Below are 8439 nucleotides of genomic sequence, written 5' to 3'. Positions count from 1 at the left end.
AAGGGGACCAGATGATTTGGTAATTTTACCAGGAACCCACAGATTCCCATGTCCATAGTTTCTGGCCCATACCCAATCGCCCACTTGCAGCCCCCTTGGGGGTTTTGGTCGAGAGGCTTCTGCTGCCACTCTATCTAGATGCAACCTGTCCAGTTTAGTGATCAGTTGCCTTCCCCAACAAAGTTCTGCAGGACTTTTGCCTGTAGCAGTGCAGGGTGTAGAATGTTGGCAGAGTAAAAAATCTGCCAGTCTGTGATGCCAGTCACCTGTTACGGTGCGTTTGAGTGATTCCTTTGTGGTCCTCACCATTCGTTCAGCTTGACCATTAGAGGACGGGAGAAAAGGGGCAGACGTTGCATGTCTGATAAGATTTGCTCTTAGGAAGGCCTGAAATTCAGCAGCAGTGAATTGGGCCCCATTGTCTGAAACTAAGACATCTGGCAACCCATGCATGCCAAAGAGTTTTCTCAGCACCTGGATGGTCCTAGCAGTAGTCATGTTTGCAACTGGGATTACTTCCAGCCATTTGGAGTGGCTGTCTACCACTATGAGGAAGAGCTATCCCTGAAAGGGCCCAGCATAGTCTATGTGAATTCTAGACCAGGGAGTATGCATTTCCTCCCACCTGTGAACTGGGGCCTGTGGCATCTCAGGCCTAGATTGCTGGCATGTATAACAACCATGTACCTGTGCCTCATTGTTCTTGTCAAGGCCAGGCCACCAAAGGTAGCTTCTTGCTAAAGCTTTCATTCTGACAATGCCTGGATGGCCCTCATGTAATGACTGTAAAATCCTGTCTCTCAGTGAAGAGGGATTATGACTCTGTTTCCCCATAGGATGCACCCCTTGTGAGCTGATAGCTCATGTCTTCTGACAAAATAACTCTGAAACTGAGAGCCTGGGCTTTTATCTAACCACCCCATGTGTACCCATGAAAGCACTCTACTAAGTGTTCTATCTGTAGCTGTTTCTGCAGCAATGTCCCCAGCATGGAGGGGAAATTCTGGTAGGTCCTGAATGGACAGAATTCTGGCCGCAGGGGCTGGGTCTGGTTCTGTTAGTGGCAGTGGAAGTCTGCTGAGGCCATCAGCATGGCCCATTTCTTTACCAGGTTTGTGAACCAATTTAAACGTGTTTGCAGATAAGAAAATAAACCATCTCAACATTCTTGGGGAAAGTATATGGGGGGTTTGTTTGTCTGTTGTGAAGAGTACCAACAGTGGTTTGTGGTCTGTAAAGACCGTGAAGTCCCTGCCATATAAATAGTCATGGATTTTTTTTATTCCAGCTACAATGGCTAGGGCCTCTTTGTCAATTTGAGCATAGTTACGCTAAGCAGAGGACAGTGTCCTTGAATAAAATGCAATAGGGACTTGTGTTCCATTCCTTTCTAAATGACTCAAGACTGCCCCTACCCCATATGGAGATGCATCACATGCTAAACAGACTGGTTTAGACTCCCTAAAATGAGTTACAATGGATTTAACTGACAATAGTGCCTTTAAGTCCTGGAAACTTTTTTCATGTATGCTGGTCCATTTCCATGGAGCTTTCTTATCTAAGAGCCTGTGAAGAGGCTCTGCCAATGCAGCCTTGTTGGGCAGGAAGGCATGGTAGAAGTTGAGGAGGCCTAAGAATTCTTGTAGCTCTCCTTTGGATTTAGGACTAGGAGCCAATTGAATGGCCTTCACTTTGGATTCAGCAGGGTGAATACCATTAGCATCAATTCGAAATCCTAGAAATTCCGTTGAAGGGACCCCAATACTACATTTACTCTTCTTTAATTTGAGGCCTGCTTCTCAAAGCCTTTGTAAGACAGCCCTGAGCCTGCTGGCTAACACTTCTGTAGATTCCCCAGCAATAAGTACATCATCAAAATAAGGGCAAACACCCTGAATGCCTTTAAATGTGCATTCCATGGTTCCCTGGAAAATGCCTGGAGCAACGCTAACTCCAAATTGTAAATGCTTTACTTTGAAAGCCCCCCTGTGAGTCATGATTGTCTGAGCCGTGGCTGTGGCCTCATCAACCAGCAATTGCTGATAGGCCTGTGCTAAATCTAATTTAGCGAAAATAGTGCCCCCTTGCAAAGAAGCTAAAATGTGGTTCACCATTGGAACAGGGTAAGCGTGTTATTTAAGGGCTTTGTTAATTGTACATTTATAGTCTGCCCATATTCTGATTTTTCCATTGGCCTTAAGTGAAGTGACTATAGGAGTTTCCCACTCCCCACCATCAACTGGTTGTAAAACACCCTGTTCTACAAGCTTGTCTATTTCTGAGTCAATTTTATTTTTGAGGGCAAAAGGGACCCTTCGATGCTTAACCCTAATGGGAACTACGTTGGGATCTAGCTTAAATGTGATAGGTGGGCCTGTGTATGTTCCTAGGGTCGAATATAGCTGGGCCACACACAGAGAGCAGCGTAGCGGCCTTCAGCCCATCTTTTGCAACTTGGTTTGCCCGGAGGTAGTTTTCTACTAGGGACAAGTAGGAAGGCCATCCCTCTGGATGCTTGACATCGAATTCGCGTAGTCTTCTGACTTTCGGCGTTCTGTCTTCAGCTGGTTCCTGCGGTTTTCAATCCTGCTTCTCCAAGGCCCAGGGACTGAATCCGCTGAGGACGTGGTCGCTAGCATGGCTTGCTAGCCGACCGTGGGGGGGCAATGCCTTTTCCCTCCAGGCATGAGCTGCCTCTCCCCTAGTGAACTTCACCTCTTTTGGAGAAGCAGGATCCCACCTTTGTCGCCAGTGTTGTGTAGTGAGTTCTTCACGCAGGAAAGGAGACAAGTCGAGGCAAGTGAGTTCAACAAAGCTCATGGTTTATTGCTTGCAGGATCTGAACTGAGAATGAGGCTGCAGCTTGCAGCAATTTATAGCCTGGCCCCTAGGCGGCAGCCAATAGGTTTAAAGCAACCCATTGCCACCTAGGGGCAGCCAATAGCCGCACTGGAGACCTGGAGTCTGGGTTGCTGGAGAGCCATTAGCTCAGACATGTCAAACACAAGGCCCGGGGGCCAGATGCGGCCCGCAAAGTGGTTTCATGCGGCCCATGAAGCCATCCTGGAAACAGTGAGGGAACGGCCCCCACTGCCTTGGCCCTGGCCCAGAGACCCTCCTTCTGTCAGAGACCCTCAGATCTGTCCCACTCCTGCCCAGGCCCCCATAGGCACCCTTGATGCGAACGATGTAGAGCTGGCCACGCCCACCCAGTAGGCCATACGCACTCTAGCCAAGCCCACCCAGTAGGCCACGCCCACCCTGGCCACACCCACCCAGCCCCCTGAGGGCAACCGCAATGCTGATACGGCCCTCAATGAAATTGAGTTTGACACCCCTGCATTAGCTGCTCCAGCTTACCACATGGTGTTACAATTGAGCCCAATACATAACATAACCCATAACTGCAAGATTATTCGTAATAGTATTACTTTTGTCGCTAGTACTACCAATAATAAATGTTGCAGCTCAGAGCACAAATATTTTCAGGTAGTTTGTTGCTAGTGGTGCATAGCAATGGAAGGACGTTACACTATACCTCCCTTGGGAGAATTGTATTATTAATGCCCCAGAACCCAGGAATCAGCATAAGATTATATTATAGCATTAGCATTCTACAGATTCTTATTCTTTTCAGGTCTTGGACACAGAATTTGCAAATGTCCCTTGATTGAATTAAAATGCTCTCCAATCATCCTTCAGTCAGCAGAAATCAAAACTGGCATAAACACGGCAGCCCCCATAGCCACAAACCTCTACCTACCTTCCCTATTTCATCTCTAATCTTTTCTGAATGATGTTGGATGCAGCACATGACAGACAAAGCATCTGGTTGAGGAATGGACCAACCCATGCCCATCTCTTTCAGGTTTTGCTAGATTTCAGAGTCAGTGTCCCAGACAACCTCTTATATAGTTCAGCTTATAGAAATCTTAACACTTGAGATTTGGTTTAGGTTAAGAGTTTAGATTTTTTAAACATGGATTGGGGGGAGGATCAACTTGCCCACAGGGAAAAATAAGAAGAGTACAGAGAAGAGCAACCAAGATAATTAGGAGACTGGAGGCTAAAACATATGAAGAACGGTTGCAGGAATTGGATATTTCTAGTTTAATGAAAATAAGGATTAGGTGTGACATAATAGCATTGTTCCAATATCTAAGACAGGGGTGTCAAACTCGCAATGTCACGTGACATGTCGTGACATATCTCAACTTTTTTTGCAATTGCCGGCAACGGGGTGGGCGCGGTTTCAGTATGATGCATCCGGCCAACGGGCTGGCAATTTGACACCCCTGATCGAAGAGGTTGCCACAAAGAAGAGGAGGTCAACTTATTCTCCAAAGCACCTGAAGGCAGGATAAGAAGCAATGAATGGAAACTAATCAAGGAGAAAACCAACCTAGAACTAAGGAAAAATTTCCTGACAGAACAATTAATCAGTGGAACGACTTGCCTCCATAAGTTGGAGGTTTTTAAGATGAGATTGAACAACCATTTGTCTGAAATGGTTTAGGGTTTCCTGCTTAAGCAGGGGGGTTGCACTAGATGACCTCCAAGGTCCCTTCTGTTATTCTGTTCTGCTCAGTATTAAGTAACTTAGCAGTAAAGTTTTGCTGTAGGAGGCACTGCACATTTTATCTGTATTATTTTGTACTTTTAGTGCTGGGAAAGGAAGGAATTCATGCACTTGTAAGCATGTGTTAAAAATAAAAATAGAAAACCTAGAATAATTGATTAGTCACCTCTTCCCAAACTTTGTAATAGCAGGGAGAAATTTTTGCTTTGTGAAGTGGGCTGAAAGCCATAGTGGTAGGGCAGTGATACAAAGTGTGAAAGGCCAGGGGAAAATAAATATTAAGGGCAACTTTAAAATACAATTTTAAAACAAGAAAACTGGGAAGTTTTGTGAAACTCTTCTAGTTCTTTTATTATTTTCTTCTGGGTATGATTTCTATCTGTTATGTTCTTTCTTCTAGGACGCTATGAAACTTATGAGAATTCCTCTCATGTAAGTTTTACTTATTTCCCATATGGTTGTCTCAGGCATCCCCAGGAGTCATATATATTTCTAAAAAGCATTTTAATTCTTCTTTGCATTTCAGTAATATATCTTCTTGAAGAAGTAATATATCATCATGATATATTTGATCCAGTGACTAATACAGGCTATGTATCATCAGATAGAAAATGACATCACTGCCTGTTTTTCTAGGATAGGAATGAAATCATATTAAAAAATCAATACCCAGAATTAGTTGCTTTTCCCTTTACCACTAATCTATGAAAAAGCCAACAAGTGTTGTTGAATTGCCTCTTCTTTAGTTTTTAATATAATGTCTACTTCTATGTGTTTTAACTACTCACCCACCCCAGCCTGGATTTATGTAGCCACTGAAAGGAAAATATTCCACATAATCAACTTTTATTGCTATCTGTCCTTCTCCATTTTTCTCTTACTCATATAAACACAATGGATTTCATCTATTAATATTTTTAATAGCAGCGTTAGAAAAAGTAGAGTGTCTCCCCACTAAAACCAAGATAACTTGATCCACTAAATCTGTGTTTCTTAAACTTTTTTCCTCTCAGGATCCTTTCCAATTTTAAAAAATTAGGGAAGACCCCAAAAGAGCTTTTGTTGTGACTTATTCTGGACGCGGTGGCTCAGTGGGTTAGGACACTGAGCTTGTTGATCAGAAGATCGGCAGTTTGGTGGGTCGAATCCTGAGTGCCGCGTAGCAGAGTGAGCACCTGTTACTCGTCCCAGCTTCTGCCAACCTAGCAGTTTGAAAGCACGTAAAAATGCAAGTAGAAAAATAGGGACCACTACGGTGGGAAGGTAACAGCGTTCCGTGCACCTTTGGCGTCTAGTCATGCCGGCCACATGACCATGGAGATGTCCTCAGACAAACGCTGGCTCTTCGGCTTTGAAACGGAGATGAGCACCAGCCCCTAGAGTTGGAAACAACTAGCACGCATGTGCGGGGGAACCTTTACCTTTATCTTATACAGGGTTAATTTACCACATTAAAAATTAAAATTGAATTATTTGCTGCAACTACCACTGCTCATTATTGCTTGATGAGATTTTAATACTGTATTATTTTTCATTGTAAGCTGTAAATAATTTTTATTTTTCAGATCTCATGTCCATAGTTTCTGGCCCAAACCCAATCACCTGTTTGCAGCCCCCTTGGGGGTTTTGGTTTAGAGACTTCGGATGCCACTCTGTCTGGATGCAACCTTTCCAGTTTAGTAATTAATCGCCTTCCCCAACGAAGTTCAGCAGGACTTTTTCCTGTGACTGTGCAGGGTGTAGTGTGTTGACAGAGCAAGAAATCTCCCAGTCTATGGTGCCAGTCACCTGTGATGATGCGCTTGAGTGCCTCCTTTGTTGTCCTCACCATTCGTTTGGCTTGTCCATTCGTAGAGGGGTGAAATGGTGCAGACGTAGCATGTCTGATGAGATTAGCTCTGAGAAAAGCCTGAAACTCAGCAGCAGTGAATTGAGCCCCATTATCAGAAACCAAAACATCAGGCAACCCATGTGTTGCAAAGAGTTTTCTCAGCACCTGGATGGTCCTAGCAGTAGTCATATTAGGGACTGGAACTACTTCCAGCCATTTTGAGTGGCTATCCACTACTATCATAAAAAACTGTCCTTGGAATAGCCCAGCGTAGTCAATATGAACCCTAGACCAGGGGATATGTGTTTCTTCCCATCTATGAACTGGGGCCTGAGGCATTTCAGGCCTAGACTTCTGACAGGTATAGCAACCATGGACTTGATCCTCCACAGCCTTATCCAGGCCAGGCCACCAAAGGTAGCTTCTAGCCAAAGCTTTCATCCGTACAATGCCTGGATGGCCTTCATGTAAGGAATGTAAGACTCTGTCCCTCAATGATGTGGGAATAATAACTCTGTTGCCCCATAATATGCAGCCCTTATATGCAGACAATCCCACTAGCATCGATACGGAAACCTAAGAATTCCATTGAAGAAACCCCAATACTACATTTGTTTTTCTTTAACTTGAGGCCTGCATCGCGTAGCCTTTGTAACACAGCCCTGAGCCTGTTGGCCAAAACTTCTGGGGATTCCCCGGCAATGAGAACATCATCAAAATAAGGACAGACACCCTGAATTCCTTTAAGTGTGCACTCCATAATTCCTTGGGAAATGCCCGGTGCAACGCTAACCCCAAATTGCAAGCATTTGACTTTGAATGCTCCTCTATGAGTCACTATAGTTTGAGCTGCAGCTGTGGCCTCATCTACCGGCAGCTGCTGATACGCCTGTGCTAAATCAAGTTTAGCAAAAATGGTTCCCCCTTGCAAAGAGGCTAAAATATGGCTGACTATCAGGACCGGGTATGAATGTTGATTTAAGGCTCTATTTAACGTGCATTTGTAGTCTGTGCAAATGCGAACCTCCCCATTGGGCTTTAGTGGAGTGACAATAGGAGTTTCCCACTCCCCCCCATCAACAGGCTGCAATACACCTTGCTCTACTAACTTATCGATTTCAGAATCAATTTTATGTTTTAAGGCGAAAGGAACTCTGTGAGGTTTGACTCTTATCGGAACAACGTTAGGATCTAATTTAAAAGAGATGGGTGGCCCAGTATAAGTTCCTAGTTTTGACTCAAAAACATCCGCAAATTCCTCACAGCCTTGAGGCCTGCTGTCTGTGTCCGGTTAATGCCTGTTATTTGAATGCCCAAAGCCTCAAACCAATCAAGTCCTATAAGACTTGTTCTAGGGCCCTCTACTACTATGACATCCAGGTGCCCAAAAAACCCTTTAAATTTCACCAGTAAGGTGGCTTCATCCTTAACTTTAACCCGAGCATTCTGAAAATCTGTTAAAATTTATTTTTTTATTTATTTTTTTTATTTTTATTACATTTATATCCCGCCCTTCTCTGAAGACTCAGGGCGGCTTACAAGCTTAGCAGTAGCCTTCATTCTATGTATATGCCTGCTTGTTAGGGCTTTCACACACACCCCAAGCGGCATTATTACAAAGTCAGCTTAACTGCCCCCAACAATCTGGGTCCTCATTTTACCTACCTCGGAAGGATGGAAGGCTGAGTCAACCTTGAGCCTGGTGGGACTTGAACCTGCACTAATTGCAGGCAGCTGGTGTTACTTAAGGAGGCATTAGCCCACTGCTCCACCAATAATGTCTGACAGTCTTAATGTGGCCCACTGTCTGCTGCGTCTGCATACAAGGTTGAATGTGTCGTATGAAATAATTGAGCCCGCTGAGCCGGAGTCCAATTCCATTTTGCATGGAATTCCTTGTAGCTCTACTGAGAGCTTAAGTTTAGGCTTAAGGGGACGACAAGCCCCAGTGCGACAAATGCTTCTCCGGCTCTTGAAGAACCCCACACTGACTGGACCCAGGGCCCCAGTACCTTTCCTAGTCGGTTCC

Source organism: Vipera ursinii, assembly GCF_947247035.1.
Source record: "Vipera ursinii genome assembly, chromosome: 2".
Lineage (NCBI taxonomy): Eukaryota > Metazoa > Chordata > Lepidosauria > Squamata > Viperidae > Vipera > Vipera ursinii.
Note: the sequence above shows the minus strand (reverse complement) of the source record.